The sequence below is a fragment of the Lissotriton helveticus genome, chromosome 7 (genome assembly GCF_964261635.1).
Source record: "Lissotriton helveticus chromosome 7, aLisHel1.1, whole genome shotgun sequence".
NCBI lineage: Eukaryota > Metazoa > Chordata > Amphibia > Caudata > Salamandridae > Lissotriton > Lissotriton helveticus.
The window spans coordinates 142,120,507-142,145,218 of record NC_136068.1 but is presented as its reverse complement, the minus strand read 5'-3'; the positions used below and the strand labels follow the sequence as shown (position 1 = coordinate 142,145,218).

Genomic DNA, 24,712 nt, shown 5'->3' with positions numbered 1-24,712 from the left:
GTAGAATTTGTATTGGGGAGTTTTAATAGTTTTCTTACAACAATGGCTACCAAGGTGGTGTTTATTTATATTCATAGAAGGAATGGGTGGTATGGGTGTACTTAGTGTTTTGTTAAAATGTTGAGTGGAGTTTTTAAAATGTTTATTAGAATAAGATGAACCATATGGGGCAGTGTTGATAGGTTTATTACAATACGGATTGCTACATATCATTTGATAGTGGTTTTATTACAGTGCTATAGAGGATCATTGGCTTCTCGAAGTGTTATCACAAAGCTTATACATAGTTTGCAATGTACTTCTAGTTTTATTACAACACGATATTCTGTATCGGTGTTTTAATAGTTGAATTACAACAATGCACGCTGTACATAGTGTGTCTGAACCAGTGGTGATTTGTGAAAAATAAGGGCTGGGGCTCTCCCAAGGGGGCAGCATGCGACCGACCCATTGCTCCTATTAGCGCCGCATCTAACAGAACTAACTACTAACCATGAAACTCTACAAGTGGGGAGAGGCCCTGGCGTTATGGCCAGAGCAGCTGTCGTTGGAGCTGTGGAACCAGATTCGAGTCTTCGCATGGACTCAACATCCTGTGATTCTGGATAAATCACTTAATCTCCCTATGCCTACAAAAATGAATGTGTCCTTAACTGGTGCTCATGAAAAGCGCTCAAACACCTTTGTGTCGAGTCTGCGCTATAAGTGCCGGTGTTGACGATTAAGTTCCGGTGGCGAGCACCGCAAACCAGCGGCTCAAATTGAGCCCTGACATTCTTACACTATGGTAGGTGATACTGCCAGATGTGATCACATTATCCTTGGGCAAGGCCGGATTTAGCGCTGGTGCAACAATGTTTTTGCCCCCAATCCTCCCCCATGACCTACTCCTCTTCGGATTTCCTCGCTACCACCTGGCGAAAGTGTCCCTTATCACTCCATTGCCCCTCTCTCCCATACATTTCATTTGTTTTAAAGCGCTGGTAAAGGCTGGCTTTACTAATCCACTCAGCTTTTCACGTAAAATACCGGTCTGTTATTGGCAGCAGGCTTATTAACCCTCTGCGCTACTTTATCGCTAATCAAAAATGCCACTAGACAACACTCAGGTCTCTCTAGCAGGAACTTTAACCCCTTGCATGCGTCGGACGGGACGTCACAATGGGCGTGTGCGGAGGACGGCCGGGGGCCGTCCGAACTCCGCCCACTCTTTATTTCCCCAGCAACACGGTGGAATTTGCGCCGCGGTCAAAGGATTAATCACATGAGTTATGTTGACATTTTTATTTCTGACTGAAAGCTGGATACACAAGGAACTCTTTAGCAGTTGCTTTTAAATCTTAAGTCATTGCTAAACACAGCACCCCCCTCCCCCCCCCCCCCCCCCCCCGGTCGCACCCCCCTACAGCAGAGCCTGGAAGTTCTACGGTTGCACTGCAGTAAAAACTCTCCAAGGAAATAGAGATAGTAGTTGAATGTTCAGCCCTCTTACCCCTCTCGCCTTGGTTTTGGTCGGTAGGAGGTTGTCTCAGAATGCCGTTTTGGTTGGGTTTAACATCGACTAAGCAATGCACTTCTCACTGATACAACCAAAACTAATAATAAGCATTGGAATATCCAGCAGGTCTGGCATTGGCTGCCAGACTTTAAGGCTTTGTCATTGTTTGTTTTGTCACAGTTTTTGTAAAACGTTATTATTGATGGAGCAACCGGGCATTCACCAATAGAAGAAAGCCTAAAAAAGCCCTCATAGTCCCTGGCCCTAAAGGGAAATATTTTGTGTGCAGATATTCTCCTTGTGAAGGAGTAGAATATGGGCACAATGAAGTCAGTCAGTTTTTAGTGGCTGTCCAACAGTGGCGGCCGCCACAAATAATGGGTGCTGGGGCAAGAGGGGAGGAGCGCAGGAGGGGAAGGGGGAGCACGGAAGAGGAAGGGGGAGCACAGGAGAGGAAGGCGTACCCTGGGAGAGGAAGGGGGAGCACTGGAGAGGAAGGGGGAGTGCTGGAGAGGAAGGCGTAGCCTGGGAGAGGAAGGGGGAGCACTGGAGAGGAAGGGGGAGTGCTGGAGAGGAAGGGGGAACGCGAGCGAGGAAGGGGGAGCGCGGGATAGGAAGATGGGAGCTCACTGGAGAGGAGGGGATTTGAAATAAAAGATTACATTTTTTTTAAACTTACCTTCAGCCGCCGGCCGTATCCAGCATCGCGCTGCCTCTCCTCTTCTTCCTGGGTCTCAGCAGCCCCTGGGTCAGACTCCCATCCAATCCCTGTACTTCAGAGCAGCACTGGATTTGGCCTAAGCAGGCTCAAAAGACGCCCTGCTCAGACCAGGGAGTCTGTGGGGGTTTCTCCAGCCCAGCTGCTCAATGCAGCTGGGCTGGAGAAAACCTAAGTGCGCATGTGTGTTTTGGTCGGCCTGAGATGGCCGTCCAAACACATATGAGCACTTAGGGAGTGGAGTGCACATAGGACTCCTCCCCCCCTCCCATATCTACACCCCACCCCTCCCTACAGCACTGGCTAAGAGCCTGCAAGTGTAAAATAAAACAATGCAAGAAAATTGTTTTATTTTACAATTGCTGGCTCGGATCCAGGCAATGGGGCGACACTCCTCCCCCATTGTGGAGGAACCGCCTCTGCTGTCCCAATGGCCCCATGCTGTATGCTGTGGTGGGCATAAGAAAAATGTGAATGACACAACAACACACCAATGGATGAAGAGGGCTGGCTGAACACCTCTATATATGTATTATATTTAACATTTTAGAAAACCTAAATGTCTAAAGCCAGACTGAAAAACTACAGGTACCAGAAAGCAGTTATACTCTGTGTAAGCTGCTTTGGAATGTCCTAAGACAATATGAGGCCTGCGGTTAAATTGTGTAAAGTGGAGCCTTTTACCTCTGGTATCCTGAGAACACCTTATTATTCAGCCTAAAACTGAGCACGAAGGACATCCTTTTAGCACTTGGCCTTCAAGGTAGTGAGAGATAAGCAGGGAGTCCACGGCTTACTCAGAGAGGTTGTGTGTGTTACAGACTCAAAACTCAGCAAAGACAATAACAACACTCATCAATCCCCCCCATCCCACCAGTGCTTTTACTTTAACAAGAAAAGTGATTTATTCTACACACAGATAAATATACAAATGAAAATATAAATGAACACAGAGTAACGACAAACAATGTGAAACAGTCTTCATGGAAAAAGAAACATATTTATTGGCTTTAGCAATGGGGTTCTCTTTGCCTTCAATAAACCCCTGCCTACTGAATGAATGAATGAATGAATGAATAGCAACGTGTATAGTGCACGGCTACTCTAAGGAGTGTCCCGGCGCTCTGCTCAAAGGCCACAATAACAAAGTGCGGTTGATCCATCTATTCTTACTTAAAGGGCCACGTTTTCAGCTTTGTTTTAAACAGTGAGATAGCATCAAATGAGTGTTTCTCAAGGGGGAGCTTGTTCCATGCAGAATGCCCAAGAAAGGAGAAGGCACGTCCCCCAGCTCTGGTATGGAGATAGGATTCTGGCTGGAAGGCTGGTGGGTGATCGCAGATTTCTGGGGGACGTAGAAGCTAAATGTTGAATTGAGGTAGCCTGCTCATTTGTGGTGAAGTGCCTTGTGAACCAGAACAAGTGTTTTAAAAGAATTCTATTCTTTATTGGGAGCCAGTGGAGAGACCGCAAGTGTGGGGACATGTGCGTTCGCGGGGGTAGGCCAAGGACAATGCAGGCCTGCTGGCATGGACAATAGGTGTTCATATCTCTGTATGACTGCTTATAAACTTTGCCAGGGAATTCTGATTGAGCAAACAAAGAAGATCTCTGAGGGACAGTTATGGAGGATAGTCAGGCCCACTTCCAAGCTGTTTCTCTATAAATGATGCACAGTTTTTCCTTTAGGTTTCACTGGACTCAAAACCTTAGCTCTTATTGTCGTTTGAACTGTGCACACTTGTACACACTTGACCCGAGCAAGATGTTGGGGTGCCTGGAGTGGTCATTTGTGGAGGATGTTGTGCTAAGAGCAGCAAAAAATGCATTGCATCCAAACTTCCCCAGACCAGGTGAGCTCTTTGACGTTCAATCATTATACAGCGTCACCAGATGATGTGTTTGGTACGACGTGCCTGCCTTTCGCATTGGATTAGCATTGCTGATTGTAGTGAAAGGCTATTGTACAGGATTCCCTGCGTGCAGAATAGTAACAGTATAGTGTTTGGTATTGAGGAGTTTGTAATGGCAAATCCTCTCCGGTAGTGCGAATGGATTCAACATTACTTGTGTCGAAATGTCACTTTGAGAAAGTGGGCATTTCACTGTTAACAGCTTTGTGTGCCTGTCAGCCTGGCTCCAATTCACATCTGCGTGCTGGGGGGACAGCTACATCTGTACATTCCTGATAGAAGGCCATAAACTAGGGTCTCAATGGAAAATGGAGACATCTGACTCTGAGGGGCATCTTTGGGATGGTTTAAAGAGGGTGGAATTGTTACCTGTATTCTGAAGAAGCAGGGTCTTGGCCCCACTGAAGATAGTTATCTAACCTCACTGGGGAGGATGGCAGACAGGACAGAATAACATTCCCTTGGTCATAACTCACACAATGACATCAGCGAAGATCTTGGCACTCTCTGAGGAGGTTAAAGAAATTGTAAAATCCCTCTCTGGGGCAAGGGTGATATCTACAATATTTACAAGGAGTGTATAATTCTGTAGCAGAATCATTGACTCAGAGTGGATACCTATCCATACTAATACTCATACAACTAGTGTGGTGTGAAATATCAAGCTCGTAAATGTCTCTCATCTGCAGAGCATTGTGGTTGCTACTCGAGGATTTTCTACAGGATAAGAAAATCATATGCTAATTCTGTTCCTCGTTAAGAGCTTGTGTTCTAAATGTAGGATTATGTTTCCCAAGAGGTTTGCTCAGGTTAGTGGGGATTTCAATGATAAATAATTAAGTAACACTGCTACTCGTGAAACATTTCAGTCAAGCATGTTGCATTCCGATATGCTTTTTTATCAAGCCAACATTTGACCCTTGGGGATGGGATCTAATGAGGCTATCAGAATCATGGCACTTAAGAGGTCCTGGAGCATTCATATCTGCAAATCAAGATTTTCAAGAGTTTCCAGCTTATTTTGTGATTATATGTTTAACTCAAGCAAACATTTTGATGAAATATATGATCTTAATACCCAGACTTGAAATAGTGGGTGTCTCAAAACAGAATTAACTAGTGCATGTATTGACTACCCTGTTCTTCTACACAGACAACACTGTGCAACACAACCACACTACCACCAGCACCACACTGCAGTCTGAATGCTATAATGTTGTACTATAATAAGAGCAAGATTTAACTTAATCTCCAAAGGTAATGATAGCTTGATGTTCAAACTCAGCCATGTTGAATATTTGTATGGGGAGTTCTTTTCCGTTTAGTTACCTCGTTGTCCTTGAAGACAAGCTTAAAAACGTGCACTGATATGGTTGGAAAAATGTTGACATGTAGGGCACAATCTTTTGATTACTTACCAGTAATAGCATTATTTGGAGTCCTTCTCTCGCCGTGATGGCTTACATACTGAGGCTCCTGTGCCTCCAACCACAACACTTTCCCACATATAAAAATCCCTGATAACATCCTGTTCCGTACCAAGCCCAAACACCACACAGTTGGGCTGGCCGAAAAGGGTGAGACAGAGGTAATTAATCAAACCATTACCCCTTAATTCTTCTCGCCGTGATGACTTACATAGTGAGATGTACTCCAGCCAATAAGTGGGCCAGGACTACTGCACAGAAAATGCAAACACAAGTGCAAGCCACAGGTAAAAAAGCAATTTACACCATGGAAACCATCACCTCGGAACCCAACAAATCCAGAACTTCCAGATCCCATAGCTCCCGGCCATGATACCCAAAGGTAGAAGGAACTTCCCAAATAGCAGCCCACCAGAAGTCCAGCAAAGAAGCACCCTGCCCCTTAGCAATAGAAGTAGATGCCCTAAGGAGACCTTCCCCCAACTCCTGAGAATAAGACAGACCAAACTGATTAAATAAAAGAATAATTCCTACTTGATCCACAGGCTCAAGGCCGGAGTCGAAGTTCTATTCCCCTACGACGGGAGCCTAAGTGCACAAAGAAATCGAAGTATACTTGGAATACCTTCACAGGTCCAGGCAGAGCCACCACACATTAAGCGAATGAAGCGCCACCACCCAATGAGACTAAGGATCTGGAAAAAAACTACAACTGAAGAAACACTTCCTGGAGACAATGACAAAGTCGTCACTGTGAGCACAAACTCAGAGCCGAGCCATAGAACACTCCTGTCCTCAAACTCCAGAAAGAAAGGAGACCAACAAGACCACAAGCCTAGCTCACCTAGTTTCTGAGCAGACGCCAAAGCCACCAGACAGAAGACCGTCCATGGCAGAATAAGTACCCCACAGACCTGCGGAAGTAGAAAGGTGTGCTGCACTGTGAGCACAAAGCTGGAACCCAACCGAAGCTCAATCCAGGCCACAAATACCTGAAAGAAAGGAGACAAGCAGACAGAGCGCCCGATTCCCCAAGGGGGCAGACAGAAGGGACTGCCCCAGAAAAAACACTGTCAAGGCCAAATGATGTAGCCCACTGAAGAGATACACTCAAACTGAGGACACTAGAGAGCCTGCAGCACCAACAGCAGATTCCAAGAAGGGCACACCACCTAAGGAACTGGACGTAAATTAGAAAATTCCACAAAGAACCTTGAGACAAGACCCTGGTTGTCCACCAGCCCACCCCAAGGGGATAGGAACGCCATCACAGCTGCCCACTGACCCTGAAGAGTGGAAGGGCAAAGACCCAACTAACAACATCCAGGAGAAACTCCAATGCCGTAAGAAGGAAAACAGAACGAGAAACCAAAGTCGCCTGATCCCACCAGGCCTGACACGACTTGCAGTGCTTAGCATAGGAAGTCCTATTCAACAACCGTCTGGACGCCAGCACAGAAGAAGACACAGAAGCTGGACCCTGTAGCATCAAAACCCTGTGTCCATTCTCCAAGCCCACAGCTGGAGTTACGCCAACAATTGAATCTGGGGACACAGAAACAATAGTGGGAACATAACCAAAGGAAGTTGCTACACCAGACCCAGGAGAGGAAACCAGACAGAGTGGGCCATGCTGGAGCAACTAGAAGACCCGGAGCCCTCTCCTTCCGTACCCTAATTAGATGCAAGTGCAACGGAGGGAAATCCACAAGAGGCCTAAGGACATGACAGGGCATCCAGCCCTGAGGAGGACATTTCCGATCCCGTGAAAAACAACTGGGGAAGAAGGGTATAGCAATGACACGCAAACAGAACCACCTGGGGAAAAAGACAGAAGTCCTGAAAGGAGGGAACTTCTTGCTCAGCCGACCGGCCTGACATGGCAGACCTCCCTACAAAAAAAAAGGCCCGCAGAGACCCCACAGATGAACGAGTCCACTGGAACTATCGATCCGCAACAGCAGACTAAGACAGAGCAGAGTTCTCTTCTTGTCGACTGACAGAGAACAAGGCAGTGGTGTGATCCGACCAAAAGAAGGGACCTTGCCCATCAGCCGAGGGGAAAAGTGAAGAAGGGCCATCCGAACAGTGTTCAGCTTCCAACAGCTAGAAGAACGAAGACTCTAGAAGACAACCCCAGGCCACAGACCCAGAGAGCCCTCAACTAGTCCCCGAACTACACACACACATACACTAGTATCCAGAAGTCAGTAACACCTGGTCTGGCAGGAACAAAGAACCCCCTCTTCAGGACGTAGGAATGCAGCAGCTACCACCCAGTACCCTCCTGATCGCCCCTGCCACAGGCAGAAGGCATGACCAATCCTGTGTATATGGAACCCAGTGCTTCAGAGAGAACCTTATGCAGACATTAAGGTCAGTGGCGGCCGGCACGGATTGGAGGTGGGAGGGAGGAGAGGGGTGTAAAAAAGATGGAAAAACATTTACCTCCTCGCTGCATCTCTCCGTCTTCTTTTTTTTTGTCAACTCTTTTTTTTATTGGCATTTTCCATTTTCAACATCTCATTGAGTGCACCATGTACATCAAAATACTTTGTCAACTGTGCCCTGTCACCAGTGCGTTTACAGTGCGATGTGCTATTAAGGCGCTTTTACAATTTCACCTATACGGCAGGTGACTAGATCTCGAGCGCCCAGACATGTCCGCAGCTTACAAGAGTCATTGCGTCCCATTTCTGCGTGGAGAGACAAATCTTACATATGTAACTCAGTTGCAATCAAAACATTTGCAAGAAAACAATAACATCAGAATACGGTATTATCGCCAGGCTGCAGTACAAAACGTCTCCTCATTCCCAACCCCCCGAGGCCCGCCTCCCCCTCCCTCCTTTTTTAAATAAAATGTGTTCATCTCCTTTCTCTGTCTTACTGACTCTCCCCGCCCCCTTACCATACGTGTGCGCATCTCTATTCCTGTTACACCCTTGCCACAGTCCCACGACGTGCGCCAGCCTGTGTGTCAATGTTGTCGTTCGCAGTGCGCCCCTCTACCCTACTATCCACCATGCCTACTGAGTCCCCCTCCGTCCTCTCAGCTGTGTCGGCCCCTGCCGCCTGCAGGGCGTTGAGCATGCCCTCCCAGCACTCCGCCATGGGCTCTCTGCGGAGCCCCACCGTTTCCTCTCTCCTGATGGCGGTCCACTCAGCTCGGGCCCACGACAGGAGGGACAGGGTCCATGCCTGCACACTGGGCGAGTCACTTGCTTTCCATCTCTTTGTGAGGAGTCTCACCGCTGTTACCATCCCCAGATCTAGGAAGCGGGACGACGCCTTGTCTTTAGGCGACCGCTTGAAGTGATGCAATAGAAATTCAGGCCAGTTACAAGGGATTGTGCGGCCAGTGCATTGCGCGAGCCGGGCGCCGATGTCCCTCCAATAGGTGCCAAGCCTTGGACAGTGCCACAGAAGGTGAAGGAGATCCGCATCCAGTTCGCCGCACCGGGGGCAAGATGCATCCGTCCTGTGGAAGTATTTATTTATTAAGGCAGGGATGAGATAGGCCCTGTGAACGATATAGACTTGGATCTGGCGGAAGCGCACATTTCTGGGGATGCGCACCGGGCCTTTAAGTATCTTCTCCCATTCTGTGTCCGCCAGTGCACGCCCCATATCGCGCTCCCACTTCCCGCGGAGAGGGGTCAGATCAAGCTCCATATGTACCCGTAGGGATGTGGCAAACCATTTTATTAGATGCCTGCCCCTACCCATGACATGCAGGTATTGCATTGTCAAGTGCTGCGCCGGCTCCTCCGCAATTTCGCCCCATCCAATCGCCATCCGGGCCATGAGGGACCTGTGCATGAGGAATCCCCCAGGGGGGAGCCCAACCTCTGCGACCAGCGTCTCGAAGAGGATCAAGGCTCCGTCCTGATACAAGTCGCCTAACGTCTGAACATCCGCCTCGTGCCACTGCTCTAGCATGTGACGTGTGAGCCCACCCTCACCCCCTGGCGAGCCCTCCAACGGCACCGCAGGCGCGTATGGGAGCACTTTCCTTGTGAGGTATAGTGCCCTGCTGTAGCATTTGTACGCCACCCCTAGTAGTAGCGGGGTGGGCCGGGCCCTGGCCGCCAGCGGGTGAAACAGTGCAGTGATCTTTTCCAGGGTGTAGGGTGGCTTGCTCGTGGCAGTGTCCTCTCTCCCCCTGTCTGCCAATCAGCGGGCAATCCATTGGAGCTGCGCTGCCAAATAGTAATGCTCGAAGCAGGGGGCGGCTAGGTCGCTTTTATCTGTCGGGAGGAACAGTTTCCCTAGGGCCAGGCGGTGTCGGGATGCGCTCCAGATAAAGTCACACAGGATCCCGTTAAGCTTGGAGAAGAAAGATGCAGGCACGAATAGAGGAAGGTTCGCAAAATAGTATAGAAGGCGAGGGAGCATCACCATTTTGGCCAGGGCCACTCTGCCTGCGGGCGTCAGGGGGAGCGTTGACCAGAAACATATCTGCGCCTTGAGCGCCGTCACCGCTCTACCTAGGTTCCCGTCCATCAGGTCTGCCGGCCGATGGTATATCTGGATCCCCAGATATTTAAACGTGTCCGCTCACCACTGAACTCTCGTGCCCTGTAGGCTATCTCCGGGTCGGCAACTTCGCTGTTACAGGCATAGAGGCACGACTTGCCTGCATTGACTTGGAGCCCCGAGAGGCCGGCAAAACGACTCAGCAGTGGGGCCAGCTGTTCCGGCATGTGGCTTACATCCCTGACAAAGACCAATAGATCATCGGCATACAATGACACCTGGTGAACGCCGTCACCCAGTGGGATTCCATCCGCCAGGAGCTGCCTCATGGCCGCCGCTAGGGGTTCCATGGCTAGCGCGAAGAGCAGCGGTGACAGAGGACACCCCTGCTGGGTGCCTCTGCCCACCGCCACTTCCTCCGAAATGTATGGCCCCAGCCGGACGCGGACCACGGGACTCCTATACAGGAGTCCCACCATCTGCAGGTAGTTCCCTCCCATTTCGTACGCCTCCAATACCGCCAGTAGGTAGCCCCACTCAAGGCAATCAAAGGCTCTTTCTAAATCCAATACCAGGCACCCCGCTCTGGGCCAGACCGCCGCCGCCTCTGTTCGGAAATACCTCCTACGGTTCAGAGACGTGGACCTTGCCGGTACGAAACCATTTTGGTCCGGGGGGACCAGTTGCTGGACCGTGGGCGCCAGACGCTCTGCAAATATTTTGGCTAGTATCTTATAGTCTGTGTTGAGCATTGCCAACGGGCGATATGAGCTCCGGGACATGGGGTCTCTGTCAGGCTTCGGTAGGGACACCAAGAACGCTTCTCGCTGAGAGGACGGAAGGCGGCCCTCATCTATCGATGCCCTATACATCTGAAGAAGCTGAGGTGCTAGGATGTCCCTATGTGCTTTGTAGTATTCGGCTGGCAGGCCGTCAGGCCCCGGTGTTTTCCCCGTTGCCAACGCCTGGATCGCATCTCCCACCTCCTCCAGTGTGAGCGGGGCTTCCAGCTCTGCCTTCTGTGCGTCAGTGACAGTGGGCAGCAGAACCGACTCCAGAAATGCAGTCACTGCATCATCCTGACCAGTACTTCGAGCTCTATACAAGTCCCGGTAATGATCGGTGAGCGCCTGATGAATTTCGCGCTGGATATACACCACTGTCCCGTCCCCTAAGCGGATGGCACCAATCGGGACAATGCGCTCCGTGTCCTGTATCAGCCAGGCCAGCAAGCGGCCAGCCCTGTCCGCCTTCGCGTGCGTCTTTTCCGTGTGCGCTGCATAGTTATGACACCGCAACCGCTCAAGCAGGACTGCGTGCTCAGTTCGTAGCTCCCCTAGCTTAAGCGCATGCCTGCCCATTCCTTCCCCCTCCCGCTCGTACTGCAGGAGCTCTGATTCTATGCGCGCCAAGGAAGCCGACACCTGCGCGCGGATGTTCCACGCGGTCCCCATGCAGTGTCCCCAGATAGTTGCTTTGTGGGCGTCCCACTCCACCATAGGATTGCTCGCTGAATCCTCATTCTCCTCAAAGTAGGATAGGATGGCAGTACCCAGTGATGACCTGTACTCGGCATCCTCCAGCGCAGCCGGCTGAAGCCGCCAAGTGGGCACCGGGGGTCTGTCCGCCGCCCAGCTAATTTGAAACCACAGGGGGTTGTGATCTGAGTGCGTCCTACCCAGGTATTCCGACTTAGTCAGCAGCGGGAGCAGAGACTGAGAGCCTACTATTCTGTCCAGGCGGACATGAAGACCGTGCACCGGCGAGTAGTATGAGTACATTTTGTCTGTAGGGTGTTGCGCACGCCAAAGGTCGTGAATGCCCCACTGCGCTAACCAGTCTCTGAGAGCTTGCGCTGCCGAGGTCGCTGCCACTGCACGTAGGAGCGAGAAAGAGCGGTCTAACTGCGTGTCCAGCACCATGTTGTAGTCGCCACCTAACAGCCAGGGGAGGCCCGCGTAGCGCTGGAGGATGTGATTTAAGGACGCCAGGAAGGCAGGCTGCTCCGTATTGGGGGCATAAATAGAGCGCAATAATATCTCCTGTCCATTAAGCCTCCCCCTCGCAAAGGAGTACCTCCCCTCCGGGTCTACCTGTGTGTCAGTGCATGTAAAGGGAACACCTGCCCTCACCCATATCAGAGTGCCTCGCGCGTGTGCCGAATAGGTCGTGCCATAAAGCTGCCCCCTCCATCGCCTGCAAAGCCTCTCCAATTCCACTCGGGACATGTGTGTCTCCTGAAGCAGCGCGATCCCCACCTGGTGTCGCTGCATGTATGCGAAAACAGAGTACCGGCGCGGTGGGGTGTGCATGCCGCGGATGTTCCAGGTCATAATGTTAGTGCACGCCATGGGCTGTGTTGTGGTGCAACCGCCTTGGGAGGCAGGGGGTGTGTCACGTGGGGCGGAGGGGCGGGCTCTCGGACGGGGATCTCTAAGTGCCGCTTCTGAAACATGCGAACCAAAACTAACTTTGTAACTTTATGGGCGTACTCCCAACGGGGAATGCGTCCAGACTAGGCAACTTGACTGCTACTTAATGTGTTGCGACCGTAGTGCACGTGCGTGTGGGGGAATGCGCAGTCGGTGATGTTATCAGGTTACTCCCTCGTCTGAGGCCCTTAGCGCTGCTGAGGTGTGAGTAGTGTGTTTCTGACAGTAAAGCGTACCGGGCTGCCACGAGCCACCTGTGGTTATCACCCCGCACATTAGTGAGTAGGCTCATGCCTCAGAGGGGGCGCATTTGTGTACCTACGCTACGCTAGCAGCTCCCAGCTCTACGTTTGCGCAAATGTGTGTTTCCAGGGCCTGTGATGTGGCCTACCAGTGCGTTACAGCAGTCATATAAAGGATACAATGGATTTTGCACTAAACACAGGCCATACAGCAGTCTATTTCGGGCCCACCATCGGTCACATGATGTAATCCGCTGTCTGGGGTGTCACCACCGGCAGTATAGTGTCCTCCGGCATTACATTGTATGGCGAGGACGATCCGCTAGCTCCGGTTCCGCTTTGCGATCTATGTTCCAGGCCTCCGTGTCCTGACACCGCTCGTAACGTCGCGACCGCCTCCAGCGCCTCCTGGCGCTCCTGCCGCATCTTCTCCGGACTGGGCACCGGCTGCCCGAGGCCTGTTCCTCGTCTGACCCCTCTCTTCCTCCTCCTCTTCCTGGAGCGCCACTCTTGCCATCCGCCTTCCTCCGGGCCCGTCGGCCGCGTCCCTGTCCACTGCCCAGTCTACTCTAGCCAGTCCCAGACTTCCGATGGGGCCTCAAAGAAGCGAGTGCCCTCCTTGGAGACCACGCGCAGACGTGAGGGGAACTGCAATGAATAGGGCAGTTCTAGGTCCCGCAGCTGTTTTTTCACTGCCTTGTAGGACCACGCCTCTTTTGTACTGCTTCTGTGTAGTCCGGGAAAAGCATCACATGACTATTGCCCACCTGCAGGGCGCTCATCTTCCGAGTTTCCCTAAGCACTGTGTCCCGGTCTCTGTAGTTGAGGAGCTTGAAGCGAAACGGGCGGGGTCTAGTTCTCGGTCTCTGGGCTTGCGCCGGCACCCTATGCGCCCATTCCACCACGAATTGCGAGGACAGCACTCCAACTGGTAAAATTGTCCGCAGCCAGGTCTTGTGTATCTCTCAGGTTCCGTCCCTTCTTCTCCTTCTGGCAGGCCTACTACCCGTATATTGTTGCGCCGAGCGCGTCCTTCCGCATCCTCAGCACGGTCCTCTAGCGCATGGACTCTATCGATCAGATCTTGTAGGGCTGAGGCATGGCTGCGCACCACAGGCTGTAGGTCCTGGACCGCTTGGCGCTGCTCCGTGACGGACTCCGACAGTTTGTGGTGGTCTGCGTGTAACAGCGTAAAGTCAGACGTGACCGTATCTATCCGCCCCTCTAAAGACGACTTGGTTTGCTCCAGGGTTGATCCTATTCGTTCCACTGCCGCTAGTACAGTGTCCATTTTGGCCGCTAGGGCAGCCGCGGGCTCCATGGCTATCCGCTACTGTTCCTGTGAGGGGTCAGGACCACTCGCCTCTTGCTGCCTCAACTGCGCTTTGTCCCGGAGTCTACCCATTACAAATTGCTGCGCCGTGGGCATCAACACGTCCGGCTGCGGGCCTCCAAGCGGCGTCTGAGGGGGAGAAGGAGGAGGGCCCTCGTTCCTAGCTGCCAATCTAGCTACACCACGAACCAGCTAGGAGGACGCCCGCTATATCAAGATGGTCTCCCAGGGGCCGTCACCCGGGCACCCAGGCACAGTCCGCCGCACAGCCCTACTTCCAGGCTCCTGTATGGGCCCTCTGCCGCCAGGCCCAGCACACGTAGGCAGCAACCTTCCTATAAGTGCGTCTCGGCTAGTTCAGTTACTGGCTATGACTGCTGGGGGGTCAGGCGCGCTCAACCAGGCAGGGCTAGCAGGTGTTTCCAGTGACCCTCTCTCGGCTATGCCTGGGCCTGCCTCTTTCTTAGTGGCAGCTGTGTGGGGGGCAGTCCATAGTCTAACAGGCAGGGCTTCGTGGTGGCCAGGGTAAACGGGCCACAGTAGCCTCCACTGATGGTTACCTACTCCGGGACAAGCAGAAACTGTGCACAGACTGGCTCCAGGCTCTCGACCCGCGTCCCTTTCTTACATGCATGCGGGGCCGTGAACAGCAATATCTCGCCAGGTGCACCCCCGCTTCAGCGGTGCGGATGGCCCCTCTGCTCCCAACTTCACAGCTTTGTGCAGTCTCTGAGTTGGCTGCGTTCGTGTTGGGAGGGCCCAGTGCTGCGGCTTAGGGACAAGGGCCTCTCCTTACATGGGCTCCCGAAAATGGCATCCGAACCAAAATGGCGCCGCAACAGTACAGTCTATGGCCAGCCTCACCCTCGTGCCAGCTTCCTCCGTCCCCCGCCGCCCGGTCGTATCCCACAGTCACTTCCCACAATCACTTCCAGGCCTTCCAGCGCCTTACAGCCAGGATATGTGCGGCACGCTAAAGCCTGAGCACTCACTGGGGCCGAGTCTCTGTGCAGCCGCCCGCCTCCGGGGCTCCGCAACGCACCACAAGGGGCTCCGACAGTCCCCTACTGCCGTCTCGTCCTCTTAGTGGCTTCCCCGCTCCTCCCTCTCGGCTCTGGGGTGTGCCTCTTCCCCTCCGATGGCAGCCTTCAGGTCCCGCTAGTGGCCGAGTCCGCACTGCCACCTCTCTCCCTGACCTGCCGCGGTGTTGGCAAATGGCGGCGCACCTCCCGGCTCGGGAAGCGGCCGCCGCAGGGTCCCTCCGCCCGACCTTTCAGGGCTTTGTTTAGCGCTCGGCCGCTCTCTCCGGGGCCTCCTCTGCTCTTCCCCCGCACCCGCAGGATCCCGCAGCTCCGATCGGGCTTCCTCCTCGATCTTCACAGTAGCGGTGCCCATGGCCCCCCTTCGCATCGAGACCCAGAGTTCGCACCTTATCTCCGCTCCTGCCAGCTCCTCTTTCTCGGCGACTTGCTCCTCGTCACTCCGGCCTCGCTTCTCGGTTCTGAACACGTCGGTAGGTTCCTCGGGTAGTCCCGCAGCCGCTACCGCCCGGTATGGGGAAGCTGAGGTCACACTATCCGGAGAATTGCAGGATAATTAGGGCCTCGCAGACGGAGCTCTAGGGAATTGCGTCCGCCATGTTGCTTGGCTGGCCATCTCTCCGTCTTCTTGCACATCTCAATTAGCCAGGAACAGGAAGCACCTAGGCTCCCTTGACCAATCACAATGCTGCAGTGCAGTGTTGTGATTGGTCTGAGCGCTGTTGTTCAGCGCTCAGCCAGTGAATGGTAGCATGGGCATGTTCTCCACCCAGGCTGTATTGCAGCCTAGGTGAAGAACATGCAAAGTAGGCATGACTGTTTGGCCGGTCCAAGAGGGTTTGCTCAATCAGTCAGTGCGCTCTTACAGCGTGCCCATCACTCCTCCCTTATGCTCTGAGAGCAGAGCAGCCCCGCTCCGCAACAACGCTGCAGCAGGAACAAATAAAATGATAATAACAACGAGTTATTAGCATTTTATTTTCCACTGCTGAAAGCCATGGGGTGACGCGGAGGAGCCCCCACTGATTAAGGTGCCACCAAACCACGGGCACTGAGGGCACTATGACAGCCAGAACGCCTGCACGACCATCCAGAGAGACCCCGCCCAAAAGAGGTGCCAACAACATACCTCAGATGCGACCGCCACTGAAACACCCTCGAGTCGAACAATGCCAAAATGCCCAGAACTGCCCGGAAATGGGCCCCAATGAAAACAAGCTTCAGCAGATCAATTGTTGCCATGAAATCTCCTGGCGACACCAGCGGAAGGAGCCAGCTGCCGCTACAATGCAGTCTCAAAGAAGCCTGAGACGATATCCCAATACACTGGTATTCCTGGGAGTAAGGCCCCAGAGACTGGAAGCAAAGCACCAAAGACTGACAGGGTGGCTAAAGACTGATAGGGTGGACAGCACAGCACAGCAGGTCATCAGAACCCCCTTCAATTTCTCCTGGTGACACCAACAGATAAAGCTGCAGTAAGGTCCTCATCCTGAAAGACATGGGCACCACTGAGTAGTTGAAGTGCTGTAGAAGCATAGTGGCCGAAAGTGCTGAATTGCAATCTGACCATTACAAGGCTTCGAAGCACAGCAAACATGTAGACGATAACAGCATAATAGTAGGACATAATTGAAGCCCATTAACAATAACAAGGGGACACAATTATCCTTTAGTGCATATAGGCACTAACCTTCAACCAACTTAATCTGCACGGAGAGCACTCAAGGCCAAAATCACTAGGCCCAAATTAGCACATAAACACCCAACACAGGAACTATGGAGAAGGGTGTCACCTAGCAAACCTCCTACAGGCATGACCAGTAACACAATGTGACTGCGGGCACAAATAGGAGAAAAGCCACAGAAAATGTATGGGCCCCCCTCATCACAAGCAACAAACAGAAGAAGAATATACGTAAATGTGTCTCAGACGAAAGCCACAGAAACTAAGACACGTGACTTTATAGGAAAAATGAGTTATGCCTTAAATTTGAGCTGCAACTGAACACCGTACACTGCTTGAAAAACCAGAGGATTTAATTCAGCATAGGCTCAAGGAGTCGCCTGAAATCCAAGCCATACGCCAAAATAAAAACGCAGACAAAGATCAAGATTTATAAGACTGCCATAATCTCCTAAGTGTAGTGAAGTGAAGAAGTAAAATTCCCAAAATAATTTAAAACTCCTATACAGGCTACCGTCTCAAATGTCAATCAATTAATGAGCGACATATTGAGCTTTCTAGTACCCTAGTGGCTCTGTTTGCTTAATGAAGACACAAAAACATTGTTCTACCCTTCTGTGTACTGACCAAAATGTCCCATGTAACTGCAAAATCATAATTCAGCGCCTGGGCCATTACCGTCCTGCGCTGCGAAGCTAACAACATGGCAGGAGACAAGCTGCAGTATCACCGGCAACTTCAAGAAATGCAGCAGTTTGTAGCCAGCTTGTGATTACAGGAACTGGATAATGAGACCATAACCTACGGCCTACTTTACATGTGCCTCTTTACAACAAAAGAGCAACTCCAAACATGGTGAGATTGTGTTGGGCACGGCCCGGAAGATCCAGGAGTACGGAGTACTAGCCAATGGCGGCTGCATGCTTTTATGTGCGAAGTGCGCACTTCCCCACTCCAGGCGTGTGGCCGCCATTGGCTAATACTCCAATTTAAAAAAAAAGATGTTGGCCACTATAGTTAAAGCGGACCGCTCTAGCAAAGTAAATAAAGAAAGGAGCATTGTCGCTATAGTTAAAGCAGACCGCTCTGACAAAGTAAATAAAGAAAGGAGTGCGGCCGCTGTAGTTAAAGCGGACCGCGCTGTCAAAGTAAATAAAGAAAGAAGCGCTGCCGCTATAGTTAAAGCGGACATCGCTGCCAAAAATTTAAATATCGATTAAAAGGTGCAAGCTGGTTTTGTAAATATAACAGCCCTGCCAATACTAAAGAAATATAAAAGTGGGCGCTGTGCTCTGTTACAGGAAAACATGTTGCGGGTGGAATAGGAGAAATCATTCAAAAAAATAGTGCTCACAGACTAAATAAAACATACTGAGTAACAAAACAAATGAAAAGGCCAGTCCTCATGGGAGGTTACAAATGTAGACAAGGTGGTACTAAGGAGGGACTACTAAGCCTATTCATGAATCAAAAGCAACCATTTGACAAGGGTAGTAACAAGACCCAATTGAAAATATGGGAGGAAAATCGGCGGAGCTTCCAGTCCATACCTGAATACAGCATGCCACGCATAGCAGCACATGCACTGTCCAGGCTCGACCTAAAAAGGAACAGGATATAAGGAGCAGGGAAGGGATTTTTTTATGTGGGTAAGAGTTGTGGTTGGAGGAGCCTCACGATGTGAGTCATCATGGCGAGAGGGACGAAGGGATGATTATGCTTTATCAATTGTAAAATGTCACTTTGATTGTTTGGAGGGACCTTTACAGAAACAGCTAATGTGTCCGAAGCACTTCGGATTCTGTATGTAAAATGGTTTATATTGTATGGCAGTTCATTTTATGTTGTATTAAAGATGAGAGTCGCTGAACTTGCTTGATTACATGGTTTCTGCGTTTTCCACATAATTATGAATTAGCAACATTTTTCCTTCAATCCCCTACCTCCTGCATAGTTTGTTGATTTCAAAGTTAATAGTATTTCTCAAATAGTTTCCTTTACCTCAAATACTACAGAGTTCAAAACAGCTTCCAACACCAAAAGCTGGTCACCTTTTATATCTGTTGATTCATGTATTAATGCATAAATAAGATTAGAATTTTACCCAGATGGTTTTACTATCCCCAATTTGTGGCTTGTGTGAGGGATTAAAGAAATATATAATTCCAAAAGAGAACCAAATAATCTCTGTAATAAAATGTTTTGTTTCTGTGTGCACTTAGTGCAGATTCCTGTTCACATCAGTGAATCTCAAAGAAGTTATTTTAAGGGAGCATTCAAACTTTACAAGAATCCCCCCAAAATGCATATATCGTTTTAAAGTTGGATGTATCAAATCATAGAGTGCCCTCTAGTGATGCACTTTAAGAACAATTGTGTGAATTAACAACACTGTTCGTCGCCATTTCTTGTTAAAAGGGGTGCTTCCGACCTTCCTGTAGACTAGAGCGAAATCAGAGTAAAAACAAAGCTGAAGATCGTTTCATGGGCATATTAAAAGAGATGTAGCTTTCCTTAGAAAAACGCTGTCGTGTAGGCTTTCTTTTTGCTAGGTAAATTTGGCATGTTTTACACAAACTGTTTAACTCTGGAGGCACAATGGGCAACTTTGGCTTTAAACATATAAAAACCTGCTTAATTTGTACTTTTCTGTAGCACAAATGCACCATTTTCCTTTTTTGCCTCATAATTTATTCATTGCCGATGCATAATTGTATCCACAGTTGTGGTCTTAATTAAAGTGAATGCATCCTGGTTTGCAGATCTTCATAATGCTATTTAGGGGTGGTGAGGCTGAATGAGCGGTGTTATCTGTGGTAAGTAGGAGTATTCTATGTGTGGTGAATACGTGTGTGCAAATTATTTGGAGGGGAATGTGTATTTGACAAATTACTGTTTTTACAGCCTGGTAATTTTTAATTGCCTGGTGAGCCATTCATGTAATATAAGTGTGTGCGTATAGGATTTCTATAAGATAATCTTACAAGGGTGATCTTTTTGTAAAGGGCATCCTGATAAGAGTCTCGCGCAGATGCATGTGTATCCCTGCAGAAAGGGGGGGTTCAGCGCGTGGCTGTCAGGCGATCTGTGCTTCTGTCAGAAACGGACAAAGCGTTTCCTGTTTACAGCCCTTCCCCCCTCTTCTTCTTCCTTCTGCTCCTCCCGTCCGAACACTCTCTCTTTGTCCATGCCAGGCACGCTTTAAGAATTACGGTAAAGGAAATAACCGAGGTCAGCTGCCGCCCTGCTGCTGCTTTCAGCCTTGTGGCCATCTTGGAGCAACTCCTCCTTCCGTGTGGGGGATAGATTTTCTTAGAATATGCTCCTCGGTCTGTGATTGCAAGGTGCTAATCACACCACCTGCGCCGCTTTTTTGCCATGGGACCACGTTTGAGATCCATCGGCAGCAGAGAAGGGAAATATCATAAGTCCCAGCTTTCATCCTGGACTTTTATCAATAAGCTCCCATCGCCGCGAAAGGAAAACGTTTCCTTTCCAAGATGTCTGACGCCTTTACCTAAGCAAGTGGGAAGAGGAGGCAATGTGGCGTTGGTAGGGACCGCAATCGACAGAAAAAGGGGACCAAAACGTTGGCGGCCATATTGAAACAGGTGAACTATGCTCGTAGTCCAATAAGAAACAGGATGTACCCCCCCCACCCACCATAAAAAAAAAAAATAGCCCCAGACTGGCTTGGGTGAGACTAGTGAAGGTAACAGCTGAGATTGCCGCTTTCTTAGAAAACAAAATACCAGTCATTTCTTTACGTTTGCTGTTATGGAACAGCCAAGAGTTGGTCATGAAAAATACTTGTGAAATTCACAGGGTTCTTTGGTAATATGGCAATTACACCTGTTTGCTCTAATATTCAGTCTGAACTGATTTAGACAGCTCTCAAATACCTTTTAACTGATTTCCTTGTGTGTTTGATAGTTAAAGTTTGTTTCATAGGGTAAAAAATTACGAATTTCACTACTTTTTCCAATTTTTTTTTTATTGCTTGTGTTTAAAAACACAGGCCATGATGATAAAACAAAAAACACCTAGGTGCCAACCGTACTAGCAGCAGAAGTAGCTTTTACCAAATGTAATGACAATATCAGCTACTGATTTATACAGAGGTACGATAAGACCCGGTTGAAGGTAAAGAGGAGCGCATTTCCAGTCAATGTTAGGGAGGTCCCTGAACTTATCTAAATCAAATTCAAATTGGCGGACCTACGTAAACATCAATATAAAGATTTAACATCAAAACAAGTATTGCAGAAGCCAGGATAAGCAAACTATTGGCAGCACATCGTGAGCACCCTGGGGTGACGGTGTAGAAAAATATATATTGCGAACGCTCCCATCATGGATGTTGAGCCGATGCCGAAACTTGAACGTAGATCCCCAACTCCTAAGTTGCCAGCTCTGGCCATTGTCCCACATCCTCTCTCAGGGACTAGGATGGCTAGATAGTTCAGACCACGTGTTTCCTTTGTTGCAAACTTTGCATTCTGTGAGTTATAATCTTAAATTGAAACAATGTAACACCTAATATGCATGATTTGTAAAAGGAAAGCCCATGACTGAGAATATTATATCCAGCCAAATATTTTTTAGATATTGGAATGATTGCTTAGAAATAATTTCCTTATTAAACTTGGAAAATAGACTTGCCTTATTTATTATTTACATACAGTATCTCACCCTTAAAGGATCTCAAAAAAGAAATAAACAGCCATTATGTCCTTATCCACTTCTATTTGCCATTGCCACTGCGATTTATATGACCCCCTAAGATGTGACCTGATCATTGTGGATTTGCATGCAACCTCTAAGAAAGACCCTTACCCCGTCCTGCAACTCCATCCTGCACCCTGAAACGCATTATATATGCCAATATCAGGTGTGATGATCATGTGCTCCAGTACTCAGAGAAATGCTCAGTCTCCCTGAGATGTCTCCCAGGGCACAAGTCAGAGCTGGTGGATGGAGCCCCCTCCCCCACTATTTTTAGATTGAGGACTCTGTTCCCCTCACCCGAGGGGGACTTAGAGGTGTCACCTTATGTCCTGGCACTGCAGTTGCTTGCTTTTACAGACACTGGACATGGACTTGTGTATCCTACAGTGTTTTTAAATGCCTCCCCTTCCCACTGGCAGCATCTCCCTTATTTGCGAGTAAGATCCAGGGACAATATCCTGGCTTAACTCATAACATAGAAGTTCACACTATTAACCCTTCTATCACCTAATAAACTGCAAATGTGCAGTGCTTTGAGCTTTAAAGCTGGATAAGGATCACCAGTAAAAACAAGCATGCATTACCAGCAAGTTTCACTGTTTAAAATGCATATTTTGTTTACTCTCTTAATACAGTTTAAAGATGTTATACTGCGTTCTCTATCCCTGTTTAAAAATAGTTTTCGTTTCAGGCATCTCTGAGCTCAATTAAACATGACATGAGGGAGACCTAAATGTGTTTTTTTAAAACTAAAACAAAACAACCAAAAATTAATTTCCACATTTCTGAATGAATCTGTTTGCTTTTTGCTTTTGTAAAATAGGCCTGTTATTATAAGTAAGAAATAGTGTAAGGGTATGCCTTTACATATTGTGCGTCACTTCCAGTAACATCACTATAGTCCTCCCACTATTTTTTGTAGAACTTGTGCCATAATGTTTCCTGAGCAATTTGACCTGCTCTCGTCTTTGATATGCCAGCACCTGCTTTGGGATTTCCCAGTTCTCCTACAATGTGCATTGAATTACACTGTAATGTGCCCTACTCACCAATAAATACCATAAAGTCCATGGGGTTGTTTCCTAGCCCATTGTATAAGTACCGTATTACACCACATGACACACTTACTCAAGATGTATACCCTCCTCGTTATGTTCTCTGACGGGAAACGGCCTTTACAACGAAGCCATTTCCCCGAAATCTTTAACCACGCATGCAGTACAACGCATGCGTGGTTACCACTAATGCCTTTACCACGCATACCTTTACTACGATGTTTGTAGTAAAGGCATATGTGGTAAAGGTAAAAAGAAAAAAAGGGGGGCTTGGGGGGGTTTCCCCCCCCAAATAAAACAACTCACCATAAGTCACGTCGGCGTCAGCGTCGTTAATGAGAAATCGGAAAAAAATGCCGTTTTCTCTTAACGACGTATGACGTCACCACGCATTTATTCGAGGTAATGTTTATCCGTGGTAAACGAATTCCGTTGTAACGCATGCGTTGCAACGGAATTCGTTGTATCATCATATATTCTTCTCTGACCTTGTTAACAGTGTTCTCCTAATAAACCCTATCCTCCCATTCTGTGCTCCCATCTCCTCCAGTGTGCATTTGTTCAGATCACCCTGGGATGTGCAGTTTATATGATTAAACATTAGCTGTTTGACAGTATATGTTTATTTTTTGTCGGTTGCCTCGACCAACTTTTCATCTACCTGTCTTAGTGCTATGATGGGAATTTATAGTGGTATAAACGTGTGAGTTAAAAAAAATAACAATTAGGCACTTTAGCTGGGCTCACAGGCAGGGACGATGGAAAACATTCAACTCATTGGTACGACTGTTGCTTTGACTTTCAGAAATTAGTTTCATTATTATTACTGTTTCATAGACGTTAAGATGATTCATAATTTTGTAATTGTCATGCTTATACGTGCTTTTGGATTTATGTCCCTTTGAGACCCAACAGATTTCCCTTACAATGTGGGAAGTCACCATTTGGGTGCTTAGAACCTCTACTCTCTGTCCACCCACAGTCCAGATGTTTATTTCGAGAGCGCTTTATCAACTGAAATAGATTATTACATTAATAATAAAATTAGATTGTCCAAAGATGTTGGTATATTTAAATAAGCCAACGACATTGCTGCAATCATAAAAATTGCGTAACAGGATGTGGACTTGTGCAAAATACAAGATGGGAGTCTAATGAAAATTGAGTTAGAGTTAAGCCTCAAGGCACTGAGTAGTGAACCAGAGAGGTAAACACATTTGGGAGGAGAGATTAGCTAAAAGGTCTTTGAAAGAGAAGAGCTTGTAGTCTGCAATATGCCTTGTCTTTCATGGCTATGCCTCTTATCTCCAGTGGTGCACCTTTTCAATGTACCCTGACTTTCCTTGCACATGTCCCGTACATGTACAAGGCGTGTGAACCCTTCCACCCCCATCCCAGATGGGGTATCAGGGATGCAGCCTGACTCCCTGTGGAGGGTAGGATTAGCCAGCCTGTTACCCCTGCTATCCCACCTGCCCCATCCAAGGTATGCTCCCTAGCCTTGACCTCCTAGCTTGAACCCTTCCCCAGAGATGCCAGAGGGATACAGCTGTATCATGTGAACTACCCCTAGTTAAGCCATAGGGCCACTGGTGTGGGCAGGCGGTTGTGCCCTCCTCCTTTCATCCTTTGGAGCTTTCAGCACCCGTGTCCTCCCTCTGTGTTCATTATGGACGGGGCCCTGCTCAGGCCACGCCGCGAGCCCCCTTCCCTCCCTCCCTCGCGCGCTGCTGTACGGCTCCCCGCTCGGGACACTCCTTCTGCGCCCCCACCCCCACCTCCTCCTCCGCCCGAGCCGGGAGTGACGTGCGCCGCAGCCCAGCTCTGCCTCTCCTCCCAGGGAGCAGCAGCAGCTGTCAGGCGGTGCGCAGCCTCCCGGCCCGAAGCGCGGCAGGTAAGGGCGCTGGGCGTGCGAGGGCTGGGGGGCCACGGGCGAGGCTGGGGAGGCGAGAGCGGGGACGGGAGGCCGTGGGGGCATGTCATACAGGGAGCAAGCTGGATCCAGTGCCCGCCGGGGCTGTGTTTATTACAGGGTGACACGGGGCGGGTATCTATGTGTGGCAGGTGGCGTGTGTGCCTGATCGGGAACGGATACCATTGGCTGGTGGTACGATTTATCATTGTGGGTGCAGTGGCAGAGGATGGGGGGCTTTGCTAGTA

The 24,712-nt window shown here is 49.4% G+C and overlaps 1 protein-coding gene across 3 annotated transcripts in view; it reads left to right on the top strand.

Annotated features, from left to right (window-relative positions):
• The window catches only part of NOL4L (nucleolar protein 4 like), a 412,363-nt gene that overhangs the window by 183,408 nt on the left and 204,243 nt on the right, over positions 1 to 24,712 (top strand). The window contains exon 1 of one of the 3 annotated variants that reach the window (XM_078651789.1): positions 24,356 to 24,446. The exons of the other annotated variants lie outside the window; for them this stretch is intronic. The gene's annotated coding sequence lies outside the window, so the exon portion shown is untranslated. Of the gene's footprint in view, positions 1 to 24,355; positions 24,447 to 24,712 lie in introns of those variants that run through there. 3 annotated transcript variants of the gene reach the window in all.